At 41.6% G+C, this 19400-nt stretch overlaps 1 protein-coding gene across 1 annotated transcript in view; it reads left to right on the plus strand.

The window, feature by feature from the left end:
* The first annotated feature begins 1068 nt into the window (after positions 1-1068).
* The window catches only part of LOC126183627 (glycine receptor subunit alpha-2), a 515719-nt gene continuing 497387 nt past the window's right edge, over positions 1069-19400 (plus strand). The window contains exon 1 of the mRNA XM_049925747.1: positions 1069-1386. The gene's annotated coding sequence lies outside the window, so the exon portion shown is untranslated. The remainder of the gene's footprint in view (positions 1387-19400) is intronic.

Below are 19400 nucleotides of genomic sequence, written 5' to 3' on the forward strand. Positions count from 1 at the left end.
ACGACCGCATGTTGCAGGTCCTGTACGGGCCTTTCTGGATACAGAAACTGTTCGTCTGCTGCCCTGGCCAGCACATTCTCCAGATCTGTCACCAATTGAAAACATCTGGTCAATGGTGGCCGAGCAACTGGCTCGTCACGATACGCCAGTCACCACTCTTGATGAACTGTAGTATCCTGTTGATGCATGAGCAGCTGTACCTGAACACGCCATCCAAGCTCTGTTTGACTCAATGCCCAGGCGTATAAAGGCCGTTATTATGGCCGGAGCTGGTTATTATGGCCAGAGCTGGTTGTTCTGGGTACTGATTTCTCAGGATCTATGCACCCAAATTGCGTGAAAAAGTAATCACATGTCAGTTGTAGTAAATATATTTGTCCAATGAATACCCGTTTATCACCTGCATTTCTTGTTGATGTAGCAATTTTAATCGCCAGTAGTGTAATTTTAAACATTAGGTGGCAGTCAGGAACTTTATCGTATGCCTACGAGAAGTCAAGGAACATGACATCAATTTGGGTCTCGGTATCTACTGTCTTCAGGGTCTGTAGACGAACGAAGCAAGCTGGATTTCACAAGATCGCTGTTTACGGAATTCTTGTTGATTCGTACTGAGGAGACTTTTAATTCCCACAACGTCCATCGTACACGAGCACTAACTGCGTTCAAGATGGAAAGGATGGTAACAATATGCCTTGTTGTTAATGAATCAGAACTGTGTTTGCGGTTTCGTTGCCCTGCGTAGTTACCTGAACTTATTAATACCATACATTGTAAATACCGTTTTAATTCTGCTTATTACCGTCAGAATCGCACAGAGAGACTGGGAGAATACAGTGTTTCCCGAAGTACGCGTCGTAGGCCAGTCAGTCTGTAATTTAGCCATGTTTTTATAGAAAAATGCAGGCTAACTGGGCGACGTAAAGAGATTACAAACACCAGCGGTGATCCGATTAGCGCGTGATTCTATTAGGCAATGGCTTGCCAAGTCAGTGGCGGCCGCGGCTCCGAGACGGAAACATGTGACTGGCGCTGGGAAAACCTAAAAGGTCAGTTGTGCGCCATGGACGGCGCCCCGCGGACCTCCAACGCGCTGTCTGCTCCTGCAGTCCTCAGAGACGCCGAAAATGCCCCGGGTGCGAGTCGCCTCTTCTCTGCGCGCAGCATCTGGAAAATATGCGCCTACGTGAGAAACAGTCTGTGAACGCCGTTCGAGAATGCTGAACTTGCTCTCATGTGATCTCGAGTGACGGTATCGAGGGAGACTGTAGCAGTGTTGTTAGTGATTCCTGAACAATACGAGTACCGTCTTGCTGGTGGTTCGGACAGAAGCGGTCACAGTCGTGCACCGTTTTGCTGAAATACCTTTGGGACTGCACAACTGAGGTAAAACGGTTTTGTTTATTATGTAAATGTGTAACTGTCCGTAGTTTCGAAGATAATACAGCATAGTCTTGTGTGCTATAAATGAACTGAAAAAAGGCAGAAACAACCCCTGCAACAGTCAGGCGAATCGAGTTTGCACTGCATGTGCGAAACAATTGACAAGCAATATCTAATGTGATATCACATCAGTCATGCCTTAAGCCCTCAGAATATGAGAATTCTAGCCATATATCGTTAAAAGTTAACAGGTACACCTTTAATGAGGCTAATCGTATCACTGTCATGTTTTATGTTTACTCGAAATATATGACAGCGGAATTAATGGACAGTTTATGGTCTTCGTTAACGGATTAATATTTACGCTCCTCTGACTATTTTATGGACAGCGCTAGTTTATACTTACGAGATTATTATCAGTCTTATGGGATAGTACTAAAAACATGAAGATATATTAAAAAGCAGAGTTGGTGGAGTACCTAAATTACACTAGTCTTTAGTTAATCAATTATTTCCACCTTCCCTTCATACTTCGTGTCCGTCGTCGCATATTAATTCGTAACCAGGGAGTCATTACCTGCTCAACATTTCTCCACTTCAACGGGGAACTGAAAAATATGTTAGAAAAGTACGTAGTGTATTTGATATAGAATCAAAACAAAGACGTAAATATTCCACAGAAAGGTAGAGGAGATGGAAGGAACAGAAGAATCAAATTATAGTGATATATAGAAAAATGACGTCTATAAGATAGTAGGAAAGAAACTATTAATCCCTTGTACATTTGCTCTTTCACAACATAACACATTATCCAATTAAGTCGTTGATGAAGACCAGTCACAAAGGCAAAACATATACTGAATGCAATAAATAAAAAAATTTATACCTAAATATCAGTTCTTTGAGCTGGTAGTTACTTCATACTAGAGGAATACTTTTTCTTTAATGGAAGTATATATTTATGTTGGAAATAACGCATAGACATTTCCGCAATTGGAAGGCCTAGAGCCGCGTATTAGTTAGTCGAATTTTCTGGACGTGTGGAGGAACGTGTAGAGTGTATTCATATTCGGCTCTTGAGAAGGCAGTATAACGACGTACAGCCTCATCTGAATGTAGGTTTACTTAATTTTCCATATTTATGGGGTGAATCCACTCCAGGATTTTAATCTCAGCGGCTTCATCACATGCAGGTGAAACTACTGTACACACAAACATACGCGCCATCTATGTGTGAGCTCAGAATTCCCACTCCGGTGCAGAATGACTTATTTCACTAAAAGTTTCTCCAAAGTAGGTAGTCATGAGGCTAAGACGGATATTAGAAAAATGGAAGGTATTAAACTTGGAATACGGGTGCTAACTTCAATCTGACAGAAAGGTGCGCACCTTCAGTCTTTTAAGTAATTGTTAGGAAATGTTCTGATAAGAGTAACACTTATTGACATTGTCAGATTGTTTAATAAAATGACGGTATTTTATTTAGAAAATAAGTTAAACGAAATCTCTTAGTTGACCTCAATAATGTTATGGATGAGTTTCTATTACAGAGTTACTTGAAATAGAACATATAAGAAAAATGATTCAGTAGTTGAGAAGTCATATTATCTGAAAAATTTCAGTGGACAGAAGCGTGTAGAAGAACATCAGATCTAAAAATATTCATTGTCCGGTTTCTAGATTAAATAGTTCTGTGGATCTACGGATCCCCCAAATGAATAAAAAAATCCAATTTTCTTAAAACAGTGACCTTTCGTTAACTCACGCTGATGCAGAATGGATCCGACGTGTCTTTTTCTATCACCCACAACGCTTCTTTGTCAAGAAATATTTCACGAAATTTCACTTTCGCTGCTACTGTCTCAATTTTTAAATTTGAGTTATGCATGTTTATACACTATTTTTCTGAGTTTTCGACGGTATCTTATTGACAGTTTACAAACGGTAAATAATCTCCAAACCAACATGTAATCATGCGCAGCATAATAACAGTGATTAATAGGGGCGACCATAGTACCTGAAGCTCTGTCATATATATCAACACAATCGCCATGTTTGTTTTCTATATTCCGTAGCCGGTGGAACTTGTGAGGAGCCGGCAGTTAAATCAAGGATGTTCACATATTTAATATTATCGAATCGTTGTATAATTACACCTATATTGTCATGCCAATCTATTGGCCCTTTTATTATAGAAATCTAGGTTCTGTCGTATATGACTACTGTAATTCCTCCATCTTTCTTCTTTACGACAGTCAAATGATTGTCGTATTGGCTAATGCTTCTTTTTATAACACCCCTTCCGTCAAGTTCGTTTGCTGTTGCATCTCTGCTTGTATTTGGTATTGGGCACGCCTTGACTGAAAATGGTTCATGAGGTTTTATCTCTAATTTGCACTGAAACTGCAACACTCTGACTTGTCTGAAAATATCTTCTTGTATTCCATTAGCGCTTCGCACATGTGGGCTAACTCCATGTTACATTCCTTCATGGCCTTCATTCCTTCCATTTTGCTATACCTATATTCAGATAACCCCCCCCCCCCCCCCCCCCCCCATGAACCATGGACCTTGCCGTTGGTGGGGAGGCTTGCGTGCCTCAGCGATACAGATAGCCGTACCGTAGGTACAACCACAACGGAGGGGTATCTGTTGAGAGGCCAGACAAACGTGTGGTTCCTGAAGAGGGGCAGCAGCCTTTCCAGTAGTTGCAAGGGCAACAGTCTGGATGATTGACTGATCTGGCCTTGCAACAATAACCAATACGGCCTTGCTGTGCTGGTACTGCGAACGGCTGAAAGCAAGGGGAAACTACGGCCGTAATTTTTCCCGAGGGCATGCAGCTTTACTGTATGATTAAATGATGATGGCGTCCTCTTGGGTAAGATATTCCAGAGGTAAAATAGTCCCCCATTCGGATCTCCGGGCGAGAACTACTCAAGAGAATGTCGTTATCAGGAGAAAGAAAACTGGCGTTCTACGGATCGGAGCGTGGAATGTCAGATCCCTTAATCGGGCAGGTAGGTTAGAAAATTTAAAAAGGGAAATGGATAGGTTAAAGTTAGATATAGTGGGAATTAGTGAAGTTCGGTGGCAGGAGGAACAAGACTTCTGGTCAGGTGACTACAGGGTTATAAACACAAAATCAAATAGGGGTAATGCAGGAGTAGGTTTAATAATGAATAGGAAAATAGGAATGCGGGTAAGCTACTACAAACAGCATAGTGAACGCATTATTGTGACCAAGATAGATACGAAGCCCACACCTACTACAGTAGTACAAGTTTATATGCCAACTAGCTCTGCAGATGACGAAGAAATTGAAGAAATGTATGATGAAATAAAAGAAATTATTCAGATAGTGAAGGGAGACGAAAATTTAATAGTCATGTGTGACTGGAATTCGAGTGTAGGAAAAGGGAGAGAAGGAAACGTAGTTGGTGAATATGGATTGGGGCTAAGAAATGAAAGAGGAAGCCGCCTGGTAGAATTTTGCACAGAGCACAACTTAATCATAGCTAACACTTGGTTTATGAATCATGAAAGAAGGTTGTATAAATGGAAGAACCCTGGAGATACTAAAAGGTATCAGATAGATTATATAATGGTAAGACAGAGATTTAGGAACCAGGTTTTAAATTGTAAGACATTTCCGGGGGCAGATGTGGACTCTGACGACAATCTATTGGTTACGACCTGTAGATTAAAACTGAAGAAACTGCAAAAAGGTGGGAATTTGAGGAGATGGGACCTGGATAAAGTGAAAGAACCAGAGGTTGTACAGAGTTTCAGGGAGAGCATAAGGGAACAATTGACAGGAATGGGGGAAAGAAATACAGTAGAAGAAGAATGGGTAGCTTTGAGGTGCAAAATGGCTAAGCAGGGATGGCTAGAGGACAAATGTAAGGATGTAGAGGCTTATCTCACTAGGGGTAAGATAGATACTGCCTACAGGAAAATTAAAGAGACCTTTGGAGATAAGAGAAGGCAGCAGAGGATCAAGTAGGTAAAAAGACGAGGGCTAGTAGAAATTCTTGGGTAACAGAAGAAATATTGAATTTAATTGATGAAAGGAGAAAATATAAAAACGCCGTAAATGAAGCAGGCAAAAAGGAATACAAACGTCTCAAAAATGAGATCGACAGGAAGTGCAAAATGGCTAAGCAGGGATGGCTAGAGGACAAATGTAAGGATGTAGAGGCTTATCTCACTAGGGGTAAGATAGATACTGCCTACAGGAAAATTAAAGAGACCTTTGGAGATAAGAGAACCACTTGCATGAACATCAAGTGCTCAGATGGAAACCCAGTTCTAAGCAAAGACGGGAAAGCAGAAAGGTGGAAGGAGTATATAGAGGGTCTATACAAGAGCGATGTACTTGAGGACAATATTATGGAAATGGAAGAGGATGTAGATGAAGATGAAATGGGAGATACGATACTGCGTGAAGAGTTTGACAGAGCACTGAAAGACCTGAGTCGAAACAAGGCCCCCGGAGTAGACAACATTCCATTGGAACTACTGACGGCCTTGGGAGAGCCAGTCCTGACAAAACTCTACCATCTGGTGAGCAAGATGTATGAAACAGGCGAAGTACCCTCAGACTTCAAGAAGAATATAATAACTCCAATCCCAAAGAAAGCAGGTGTTGACAGATGTGAAAATTACCGAACAATCAGTTTAATAAGCCACAGCTGCAAAATACTAACACGAATTCTTTACAGACGAATGGAAAAACAAGTAGAAGCCGACCTCGGGGAAGATCAGTTTGGATTCCGTAGAAATATTGGAACACGTGAGGCAATACTGACCTTACGACTTATCTTAGAAGAAAGATTAAGGAAAGGCAAACCTACGTTTCTAGCATTTGTAGACTTAGAGAAAGCTTTTGACAATGTTGACTGGAATACTCTCTTTCAAATTGTAAAGGTGGCAGGGGTAAAATACAGGGAGCGAAAGGCTATTTACAATTTGTTCAGAAACCAGTTGGCAGTTATAAGAGTCGAGGGACATGAAAGGGAAGCAGTGGTTGGGAAGGGGGTAAGACAGGGTTGTAGCCTCTCCCCCATGTTATTCGATCTGTATATTGAGCAAGCAGTAAAGGAAATAAAAGAAAAATTCGGAGTAGTTATTAAAATCCATGGAGAAGAAATAAAAACTTTGAGGTTCGCTGATGACATTGTAATTCTGTCAGAGACAGCAAAGGACTTGGAAGAGCAGTTGAACGGAATGGATGGTGTCTTGAAGGGAGGATATAACATGAACATCAACAAAAACAAAACGAGGATAATGGAATGTAGTCGAATTAAGTCGGGTGATGTTGAGGGTATTAGATTAGGAAATGAGACACTTAAAGTAGTAAAGGAGTTTTGCTATTTCGGGAGCAAAATAACTGATGATGGTGGAAGTAGAGAAGATATAAAATGTAGACTGGCAATGGCAAGGAAAGCGTTTCTGAAGAAGAGAAATTTGTTAACATCGAATATAGATTTAAGTGTCAGGAAGTAATTTCTGAAAGTATTTGTATGGAGTGTAGCCATGTATGGAAGTGAAACATGGACGGTAAATTGTTTGGACAAGAAGAGAATAGAATCTTTCGAAATGTGGTGCTACAGAAGAATGCTGAAGATTAGATTGGTAGACCACATAACTAATGAGGAAGTATTGAATAGGATTGGGGAGAAGAGAAGTTTGTGGCACAACTTGACCAGAAGAAGGGAGCGGTTGGTAGGACATGTTCTGAGGCATCAAGGGATCACCAATTTAGTATTGGAGGGCAGCGTGGAGGGTAAAAATCGTAGGGGGAGACCAAGAGATGAATACACTAAGCAGATTCAGAAATATGTAGGTTGCAGTAGGTACTGGGAGATGAAGAAGCTTGCACAGGATAGAGTAGCATGGAGAGTTGCATCAAACCAGTCTCAGGACTGAAGACCACAACAACAACATATTCACATACTTTCCTTTCTTTCCTGACCAGATGTACTATTTTCTACTAGAAGTGAATGCTCCTTTTATTAATATTAAGGCACTGATTCACAATAGATTAGGGATTTCCACTTTGACCTGTTTCACCACAGACGCTCATTGAAGCGGTGACTCATTTCCTTGTCTTGAACTACGCCTGGTAGCCTTCAATAAAGAACCACGACCTCTGCCACCTCTATCTCTATAGTCAAAAAAATGGTTCAAATGGCTCTGAGCACTATGGGACTCAACATCTGAGGTCATCAGTCCCCAAGAACTTAGAACTACTTAAACCTAACTAACCTAAGGACATCACACACATCCATGCCCGAGGCAGGATTCGAACCTGCGACCGTAGCGGTCGCGCGGTTCCAGACTGTAGCGCCTAGAACCGCTCGGCCACACCGGCCGGCCTCTATAGTCATTTGGACCCATCTTCTTATCTGCCTCTTATTGTGCTAAGCCCCTCATAGCATTCAGTTACTTTACCCTCACTTTACAATCTTCTACTACTACTTGCTCTCCTGCCGCATCACCTTCCTTATGATTTCGAAAAATGGTACATAACATTTGTGTTACTTAAATTTTAGATCGAGGGAACTGTAGAAAAATTTCAGGAAATGTTACTTGACGTTTATGTACTGAGAAAGATAGAGGAAGCCTCGCTGGGGCCGTTACACTACGACGTCCCACGTTTCCCTCTCAGGTTTAATTTAAGGGGGTAATCAGTCGTTTGCCTTTATTTTTCAGTATTAAATCGTAGCTACTTGTGATCACTTAAAACTCCCATCAACGGATTCTGAGAATTATTTGTCATACATCCCTTTCATAAATAACTATTTCGTTTTGGTAATTATTATTCTTATTTTAATCCATAATGACTCTCAAGGTAGAGGTCGATGAAGCACGGTATTGCGATAGCACTCGACCTTGAGGTTTCTATTTGGAAACCTAGCGGTAGAAATAATGATTATCACCAGTATTTTGTAGGCAAGGAAGCTTGAGATGGTAGTGTGAAGTTACTCAACGTCATACTAAGTACCAGTGTGCTGGGTGAAAGTCGTAATCATCTCTACAGCAGCTCATGAAGAAGATTTGTGACACGATTGATGATAGTTCATCTGTTCCATTGGCAGGTACGTTAGCGCTGTTCGAGAGTGGGTGGCTATCGATCGGCACTAGGTTTCACTCACTCCTTTCCTTTCATTTCTTAATTATCCACAATAACTTGTGCACAACACTACACAGTATAAGATAAGTACATAGTTGACGCATTATTCTGTGGATCCACCTTAGTATATCACAGTGTATCTGAAACATCTAGGCAAATGGGCGACAACATTCAGATTACAGTTAAAGACTAGGCACATACCTAAAATGAGTTTCTATTTTCTATCTATCTTAAAACTTTGTTCTACATCTACATGGATACTCTGCAAATCACATTTAAGTGCCTGGCAGAGGGTTCATCGAACCACCTTCACAATTCTCTGTTATTCCAATCTCGAAAAGCGCGCGGGAAGAATGAACACGTATATCTTTCCGTACGAGCTTTAATTTCCCTTATTTTATCTTGGTGATAGTTCCTCTCTATGTAAGTCGGTGTCAACAAAATATTTTCGCATTCGGAGGAGAAAGTTGGTGATTGGAATTTCGTGAGAAGATTTCGTCGCAACGAAAATCGCCTTTCTTTTAATGATGTCCATCCCAAATCCTGTATCATTTCTGTGACACTCTCTCCCATATTTCGCGCTAATACAAAACGTGCTGCCTTTTCGATGTACTCAGTCAGTCCTGTCTGGTAAGGATCCCACACCGCGCCACAGTACTCTAAAAGAGGACGGACAGGAGTAGTGTAGGCAGTCTCTTTAGTAGGTCTGTTACATTTTCTGAGTGTGGATTACTCCTACTACCTTTCTTGACTGTTGGTGTGACCTGTGCAACTTTCCAGTCTTTAAATACGGATCTTTCGTCGAGCGAACGGTTATATATGATTGTTAAGTATGGAGCTAATGCATCAGCATACTCCGAAAGGAGCCTAATTGGTATACAGTCTGGACCAGAAGACTTGCTTTCTTTAAGTGATTGAAGTTGCTTCACTACTCCGAGGATATCTACTTCTACGTTACTCATGTTGGCAGCTGTTCTCGTTTCGAATTCTGGTATATTTAATTCGTCTCCTTTTGTGAAGGCATTTCGGAAGGCTGTGTTTAGTAACTCTGCTTTGGCAGCACTGTCTTCAATGGTATCTCCATTGCTATCGTGCAGAGAAGGCGTTGATTGTTTCTTGCCGCTAACATACTTCACACACGACCAGAATCGCTTTGGATTTTCCGCCAGGTTTCGGGACAAAGTTTCGTTGTGGAAACAGTTATAAGCATCTCGCATTGAAGTCCGCGCTAAATTTCGAGCTTCTGTAAAAGATCGCCAATCTCGGGGATTTTGCGTCTGTTCAAACTTAATATAAAAGCCTTTCATCTTTATCTTTCGTTTTTATAGTTATTTGTGTTAAATTGATGCTTTAATCATAGTAGAAATGGTAAACATATTTACGGTAGCCAAATAGTAGTAAACAAGAAATGCACGAGAGCAGTTTTACATAGTTATTTTGGACAAATGAGGCTGTATTCATTATTCACTTTAACTTTAAAAAGTCGCAGATTGACATAATGTTTTAAATGTTGAAATGCTAAATACGATCACTTTCATATTTTCAGATCAGACATGTTTAGACCATCACAGGTTAGCTTTTGGATCCCTACACAATTTAATAGACTGTGACAACGTACAGCTTATTCACACAGAATATGTTACAGAATGGTGACTGATGTAAAAGGTTCTGTAAAGGCCAGTGATGGTTACTCATGGTCGAAACACGCAAGTTGTGAAAACATGACAGTGATTATGTATTTCAATAACATTGTAGAAATCATGACGAAAGAGTCATAAACCATGCAAGGTATTCAAAACTGATCATTTCAGCGAACGGGAGATTAAGAAAAGAATGTCCGAGGGATGATTTTGCCTTTAATCAAAATGTTCCTTGAGTGCATGTTGACATAAGGAATCACTATCGTGGACATAGTCTACAGACAATTTTTTTTCCACTTAAAGCCGGTCTGTGTTCAGCGGATGAACAATCGTTATATTATGTTCTAGTCTGCAATTATCTTTAAATCGCAGTGACATGGTAGTGGTCGCACCAATGATGACTCTGTCATACTGATTTTGTCATGGCGATCTGTTCAGAAATAACAGAGCATGTTCAGTTTACAGCTTATAACCAACACATTTTCCTACCAGATTTTAGTCTGAATTTAGCACCTCTCTGTAAAGCCTTGTGAGCTGAGAAAAGAAGATGTGAACTATGATTACTCATCGGTTGAACAATCGTCGGCTACGTATAGCAGCACTGAGTTGTACTCTGTCCTCACAGAATAACAAATAGTCTCTCAAAAACATTACGATTAAAGGACAACAGAACGACACTTGTTATGATTCAGTCATACAATGCAGTCACGCACAAGGAGCTCTACGTACAAAGACTGGCGATAAGCGTAAAGCGTCTTCGATTAGGATGTCATCGAACCTGCTACTCGATGTTACTATATTCTTCAGGTACGCTTATAGGTGAATATAGCAACATTTATTGGTCCTGAAAGTGACTTTTGACTGCGAATGTCTTTTGTTCTTCATAACATCGGGTGTTTCAAAAATATTCATCCGATTTCGCTAGACTGCATCTTCCACATGACTGAAAATACAAACCTTCGGTAAGTTTTAACTTACATAAAGAAAAAAGTCCTTATTTTCAAAAAAGCCATATGATTTTAAGAGTGTATACATTTTACATGCATGTTCATATTACCTTCGAGCACTTTTTACAGTTTTATTTAGGATAAGGGTATTCGTTAACTTTCCACAAATGTTTGATATACCCTCCACCGAAAGCGCCACAAACATCCCTACGATAATGAGATATTCACTCTGCAGCGGAGTGTGCGCTGATATGAAACTTCCTGGCAGATTAAAACTGTGTGCCGGACTGAGACTCGAACTCGGGACCTTTGCCTTTCGGGGGAAAGTGCTCTACCATCTGAGCTACCCAAGCACGACTCACGCGCCGTCCTCACAGCTTCACTTCTGCCAGTATCTCGTCTCCTACCTTACAAACTTCACAGAAGCTCTCCTGCGAACCTTGCAGAACTAGCACAATGTCCTTTCTTCCAGGAGTGTTAGTTCTGCAAGGTTCGCAGGAGAGCTTCTGTAAAGTTTGGAAGGTAGGAGACGAGATACTGACAGAAGTGAAGCTGTGAGGACTGGGCGTGAGTCGTGCTTGGGTAGCTCAGATGGTAGAGCACTTGCCCGCGAAAGGCAAAGGTCCGGAGTTCGAGTCTTAGCCGGGCAAACAGTTTTAATCTGCCAGGAAGTTTCATTCATACGATAGTCAAACTCATCCCATACTTGTGGAAGTATGTCTCGAATTACTGCATTCACAGCTGTTGCTGTACAACATCCTAGGTCACACATCCTAGCTGGAATGGGAGTCACAACAGAGTCTTTCACAACCCACTCCCACCCGCCCTCAAACCCCCACAAAAAAATCACGTACCGTTATATCATGTGTCCTTTGAGGCCATCGGTGCAGTGCGAGATCCACACATTCCTTACGGTCGATCAATTGCTGAGGCAGCCCACTGTTGTGAAATGCGCTCACATGGAGGTACCGGTACGGTGATCCGTTCCGTTGAAAAATACAGTGTGTTTCACAATTCCTGTTATAGGTTTGTAGAATGAATTTAGTAGATAAAACCTTGATAGTGAATATATGTCCTCAGGTGCACCATTTGGATATAAAAGGAGTTTGAGTATCGTATCACTTACAAAAATTCATCTTCACGGTACGCACACTGCAGAGACAATGAGCCCTACCTACGTTTCCTAGAGGAGCCTATGGTATGGGCAATGTTTCGCGTATTCGTCATCTGGTTCGCTTCTACGTGATGAAGGACGTCCTCCTCACAGTCGAGAGCGTAGCGCGTCCGTGAAGCACCACAGTCAACCCTCCTAATTGCAAATCTTTCAGTTTCTCGCAGCCGATGTTTCGGACAAGAATCGTCTGTGATGTCATAATTACAACAGGAATTGGTGATAGCGCCCTTTTCTCAGTTTGTGCGCTTACCGTGAAGCAGGAGAGTGGCAAGCGATCCGATTTTAAAAATTATTTTATATCCAAACAGTACATTCCCGGACATGGGTTTCTTAACAAAATATTGTCTACTAAGTCCCCTCTATAGCCCCTAGAAACTTATAATAGAAACAGTGAAAAAGCCGGTGCAAATTTCAGCTTTTTCTCGCAGTTGTAGAAGAAGCCAGACGAACGAGCCAGCGACCTAACTGTACCGACAACCTGCACTAGTAATATATGACTGGAATCAAGGTAAACTTTTTGATTCGACGCAAATCCACCCTGAGTTTCTACTTTCATTCATGTAGAGGATATAGTTATGTGAAATTGAATTTACACTTTTGAAACAGCCTCTGTTTTAAAAATAACGTGTCTTCGAGATTCCTTGATTCAATAGTTTTTTACACCGTGTTTTTGTGACGTCGGAAAAATTTCCACAAACGGCAGGTTACCACACAAGTTGCAATACAAAATGATGACTCTCAGTCCGGAAAAGCCGTATTTAAAAGTTATATGCTACAACATCACAAGCGTAAAACAGCAAATTTTGGTGTATGACTTCTTGCAATGTTGAACGTGGTAGCTTTAACTATCTGGGAGATTTACGGATATACTTCCTGCGAGAAGGATCGAAGGCTTCCTGAGGTGTTCTTGGACGCCCATTCTCGATTTTATAGAGCACTCTCGCTGTCTCCACAAATTTCTTCTGCCGTCAAAGAAATGATGGACTTGACGGTGGATTTCTAACACACTCAAATCTGAAGTTTTTCTGAGTATGTTGGTCCGACTTTTTTTTCAGTGTTCCAGGTTATATACCATTTAGGTTCCTTTCAGAGTGTGCTGATACAATAGTTCCATTCTTAGCACTCATATAAAACGGCTCGCACGCGGGAAGATCCGTACTCAGAGACTGGATATTACGAAGGGCTTTTGAAAAGTCCGTGCAAAGTCCGAGAGATGGCACAACCGGCGCATGTCGAGGTCATGTTTAGTTAGTAGCATCTTTGGAAAGAACGCACACCAAGTTTCAGCCATATTGGTCTATTTCTTTGTGTTTGGCATTCGTGTGAATCAAGGAAGTCGAGTGATTGTAAAAAAAATGGACGAAAAAGAATTTCGTGTGGTGATTAAACATTACTTTATGAAAGGCTAACTAGGCGCGCAGTCCGGAACCGTGCGACTGCTACGGTCGCAGGTTCGAATCCTGCCTCGGGCATGGATGTGTGTGATGTCCTTAGGTTAGTTAGGTTTAAGTAGTTCTCAGTTCTAGGGGACTGATGACCACAGCTGTTAAGTCCCATAGTGCTCAGAGCCATTTGAACCATTTTTTGAAAGGCAAAACGCCTCAGGAGACTGAAAAGAAGCTTGATAAACATTACGGCGAGTCTGCACCTTCGATTAGAACAGTTTATAAGTGGTTTCAAAATTTTCGGAGTGGCCATATGGGCACAAGTGATGCTGAACTTTCTGGACGCCCTGTGGAGGTTACGACTCCAGAAATCATTGATAAAATCCATGATGTGGTGATGGATGACAGAAGAGTTAAGGTGCGTGAGTTTGTTAGTTCTGTGGGCATCTTGAATGAACGGGTACATAATATTTTGAATAAACATTTGGACATGAGAGAGCTATCTGCACGATGGGTTCCGCGATTGCTCATGCTTGACTAAAAATGGAAGCTTGACCAAAACCGGAATCGTGTGAAGTGTCGCAAGGATGGTTTGCAGCTGTTCAGGAAGAATCCGCAGGACTTTAAGCGTCGTTTCGTCACTGTGGATGAAGCATGGATACATTACTATACTCCTGAGACCAAACAACAATCTAAACAATGGGTTACCAAGGGAGAATCTGCACCAAAAAAGGCGAAGACCATTCCTTCGGCCGGAAAGGTTATGGCGACTGTCTTTTGGGATTCGCAAGGGATAATCCTCGCCGGCCGCGGTGGTCTCGCGGTTCTAGGCGCGCAGTCCGGAACCGTGCGACTGCTACGGTCGCAGGTTCGAATCCTGCCTCGGGCATGGATGTGTGTGATGTCCATAGGTTAATTAGATTTAAGTAGTTCTAAGTTCTAGGGGACTGATGACCACAGCTGTTAAGTCCCATAGTGCTCAGAGCCATTTGAACCATTTTTGGATAATCCTCATCGACTATCTGGAAAAGGGTAACACTATTACAGGTGAATATTATGCATCGTCATTGGATCTCCCTTTTCCATCACGACAATGCACCAGCACACACCTCAGCAGTTGTGGTCGCAAAAGTAATGGAAATAGGATTCCAACTCGTTTCGTATCATCCGCCCCCCCCTCCTATTCTCCAGACTTGGCTCCCTCGGACTACTATTTGTTCTCCAATTTGAAGAAATGGCTGGCGGGACAAAGATTTTAGCTATTTTGCAGACTTGGACAATTCCTATTATTCGGAAGGGATTAACAAATTAGAACAGCGTTGGACGAAGTGTATAAGTCTAAAAGGAGACTATGTCGAAAAATAAAAAAGGTTTACCCCAAACACGTAAGTGGTTTTATTTTTGTACGGACTTTTCAAACGCTGCTCGCAGAACAAGTCACACCAATACCCAAGAAAGGAAGCAGGAGTTCAAAATGGTTGAAATGGCTCTGAGCACTATGGGACTTAATATCTGAGGTCATCAGTCCCCTAGAGCTACTTGAACCTAACTAACCTAAGGACATCACACACATCCATGCCCGAGGTAGGATTCGAACCTGCGACCGTAGCGGAAGTAAGAGTAATTCGCTGAAATATAGACCCATACCACAAACATCGATTTTCAGTAGGATTTTGGAACATATACTGTGCTCGAACATTATGAGTCACCTCGAAGAAAACGATATATTGACAAATAGCCAACACGAATTCAGATAATATCATTCTTGTGAAACGCAGCTAGCTCTTTATCTTCACGAAGTAATGCGTGCTATCGATAGGAAACGTCAAATTGATCCCACATTTTTAGATTTCCAGAAGGCTTTTGACAGCGTTCCTCATAAGCGACTTCTAATTAAATTGCGCACATGTGGAGTATCTTCTCAGTTGTATGACTGGATTCATGATTTCCTGTCAGAGAGGTCACAGTTCGTACTAACTGACAGAAAATCATTGAGTAAAATATAAGTATTACCTGACGTTTCCCAGTGTGATAGGTCTTATGTTGTTTCTGATCTATATAAATGATTTGGGAGACAATCTGAGCAGTTCCCTTAGATTGTTTGCAGATGATGCTGTCATTTATCGTCATGTAATGTCATTAGATGATCAAAAGACTTGTAAAATGATTTCGACAAGATATCCTTATAGTGCAAAAAGTGCCAAGCGACTCTAACTCATGGAAAGTTTGAAGTCATCCACATGAGCATTAAAAAGAATTCGCTAAATTTCAGTTACACGATGAATCACACAAATCTAAAGGCTCTAAGCTCAAAATACTTAGGGATTACAATTACAAATAACTTAAACTGGAAGGATCACATAGATAATGTTGTGGAGAAAGCAAACCAAAGATTGCGATTTATTGTAAGAACACTTCGAAAATGTAAGAGGTTTACTAAAAGGACTGCTTACACTACTCTTGTCCGCCCTCTTCTAGAGTATTGCTGTGCGGTGTGGGATCCTCACCAGATAGGGTGGACAGAGGGCATTTAAAAAATTCAAAGAAGGGCAACTCGTTTTGCTTTATCGCGGAATAGGGGAGAGAGTGCCACGGATATGATGCACGAATTGGGGTGGCAGTCATTAAAAAAAATAGTCGTTTTTCGCTACAGCAAGACCTTCTCATGAAATTCCAACCACCAACTTTCTCCTCAGAATGTGAAAATATTTTGTTGGTACCCACCTACATAGGGAGAAGTGATCATCATAATGAAATAAGAGAAATCAGACCTCGCACGGAAAGATTTAAGTGTTCGTTTTTCCTGCTCTCTATTCGAGAGTGGAGCAGTAGAGAAATAGCTTAAAGGTGGTTCGATGAAATCTCTGCCAGGCATTTAATTGTGACTTGCAGGGTAATCATGGAGACGCAGATGAGTAAACCATGATTAGATTAGATTAGATTAATTATTCATTCCATAGACCCATGGTACACACTGTTCCTTCTCTTGAGGAGTAACTACTTTGTTCGGAGTTCGTATCACGGCATGTCTTACACCAACAGTATACGTGAAAGACACAGATGCAATGTCATTAAAAACTTTGAAAAACGCTGAGTGTCTAGTACGAATTCGATGCAGAAATCTTATCAATTGCTTTAGTAACAAATTTTTAGAATTGTAAAGAGACTTCATGGACCCCCCATATTTTAACCTTCGTTGTGGAGCGACTCCAGGCCAGGTTTCTTATAAAAATCAAAATATTTACGTCTTTAGCGTAAGTTTCTTATCTGGGACGGAAAGTACGTGAACGTATTCTCATTGGTATTACAAAGATTTCTGCAGGTTGTTCAGCAATCATGATGGCTTCCACTGTAACTTTAACAAATAAAGAAACATGAATATAGAACGTAGTAGTCTATTTGCAGATGGAAATATATACGTTACTTAATTTACACTAAGGTGAGGAAAGTTATGAGATACATCCTGATATCGTGTGGGCCCTTCTTTTGCCCGACGTAGCGCAGCAACTCGACGTCGCACGGACGCAACAAGTCGTTCGAAGCCCCTGCAGAAATATTGAGTATTTGCCCAAAAACCTGTCCCCGTAACCAAGGGCGTTGACACACTCTTGTGTGGCGGTACTCGACTCCGATGTAGTGGGTCTTAATCCTGGTGGTGACAGTATCTTCGCCAGTATTACCCCAGTAGGGGGGGGATGATGAATTGAAGTTCGTGGTCACCAGGCTGTGCTACAGCAACTTGGGATGAAGTCTAAACTTACCCGCAATGTCTAATGGGGTGATGTCACGGAAAGGCGTCGATGTCATGCGTCCGTCTGATGGGGCCATTGGGCTCTGCGGCTCTCTTGTTGCTATTCGACAGGAGTAGGGTATAGGCATTTACACATTGCACAGGTGCCGGCCACAAGTTTCACCTTCTCCTTTCAAATGGCTCTGAGCACTATGCGACTTAACATCTATTGTCATCAGTCCCCTAGAACTTAGAACTACTTAAACCTAACTAACCTAAGGACATCACACACATACATGCCCGAAGCAGGATTCGAACCTGCGACCGTAGCAGTCGCGCGGCTCCGGACTGAGCGCCTAGAACCGCTAGACCACCGCGGCCGGCTCACCTTCTCCTTTCTTCCTCATTATCGTCATCAGTACAACACTATCACGGAACTATACGCCATACACGGTCGTAATTATTACTATCACTAAACAGTTACACTTTAGATATTTGACAATAGCCGCTGCAGAAATGATGTTAGTTACAAATGCTTGCATCAAGCCGTAACCCACATCAAGAAATATATGAAACCATCTGCACTTTACGTTTTTAGTAACGAATATTTATTGTTCCATCAGAAAATTATACATAATGTTACAAGACAAGATTAAAAGCTGTTCTTGGAGTTGTAGAGGGTTTCCATTCAAGTAATTTAGTGCAGGATAATTGTTATGGTAAAAACGATAAATGACTTAAAATTTATCATGGAGAAATTAATCGTATTATTTGCTTGAGTGTCCAGTAGGGTCAGATACGTTTTTTAAATTTGTTTTTCGTTTTAATCACCTTTTCATTGGCTACGTACCCTCCTTCGTAGCCGAGGCCGCCGATGCACGGATTGTGCTGATACCACACTCGAGGGTGTCTGTCTCGAATTCTGGTTGTGGAAGAAATTGTCACTATCCTTATTTGCCTGGAAATGAGAGAAGAGGTGGTGGCATGAAGTTTGTGGTCCCTAGACTTCTCGTCAGTGTTCTGGATTACGTCTATGGAATGAGGGCATGTGACATTGTTGATATTACGTTTCTGTCGGGTAGGAACATTGGGCCCGGCGTTGGCCTGGGTGTTCTTCGAGAGGTATAAGCTATGGGGTGGTACTGGGTTTCAGTCAGTCCCTTCTCTTTCATCATCACCATTATCATCATCATCATCACCGTTATCAACAACAACAACAGCCGGCCGGAGTGGCCGAGCTGTTCTAGGCGCTACGTTCTGGCACCGTGCACCGCTACGGTCGCAGGATCGAATCCTGCCTCGGGCATGGATGTGTGTGATGTCCTTAGGTTAGTTAGGTTTAAGTAGTTCTAAGTTCTAGGGGACTGATGACCTCAGAAGGTAAGTCCCATAGTGCTCAGAGCCATTTGAACCATCTGAACAACAACAACAACAATACAAGTGCGACGCTATAGTCTGCAGGTGCTCACCACGGTTACACATACTAAAGACTCACACTAAAGACACAACACTCACGTTTCTAAGAGGGAAGAAGCCCAGTCTGTGAAAATTAAAAAAAAAGGGCATTACCAGTCAATAGTGCTATACGCCACAGATAGTGCTTAATTCCCATCCGACCATTCACGTATCAGTTTTCCGTAGTTTGCCAAAATCGCTTGAGGCCTCGAAGGGGAAGTGACGATTTCTTTCCCTACGTTTCCCCAATTCGAGTTTGTGCTCCATCCCTAACGACCTCGCCATCGGCAGTGCGTTAAGACACAGTCTAATATTTTTTAAAATTCAGTACGATATCCGCATATTTTTAGCAACTACTTTTAATCTGTACAGGTACCTACATATAGCGTACTTTTTAAACTTTCATGTTAATTCTTTTTATTTTAAAAGAATTGCTATCGTTTGTTGGTTTAAATCGACTTCTTCTTCAGTGTTAGATCAGATATGACCGAGCATAAAATATGTAGAGATAAATGGGGTAACATCTAAGTCCCAAACACATGCGTTCT

This window comes from Schistocerca cancellata, chromosome 4 (assembly GCF_023864275.1).
Source record: "Schistocerca cancellata isolate TAMUIC-IGC-003103 chromosome 4, iqSchCanc2.1, whole genome shotgun sequence".
Taxonomy (NCBI): domain Eukaryota; kingdom Metazoa; phylum Arthropoda; class Insecta; order Orthoptera; family Acrididae; genus Schistocerca; species Schistocerca cancellata.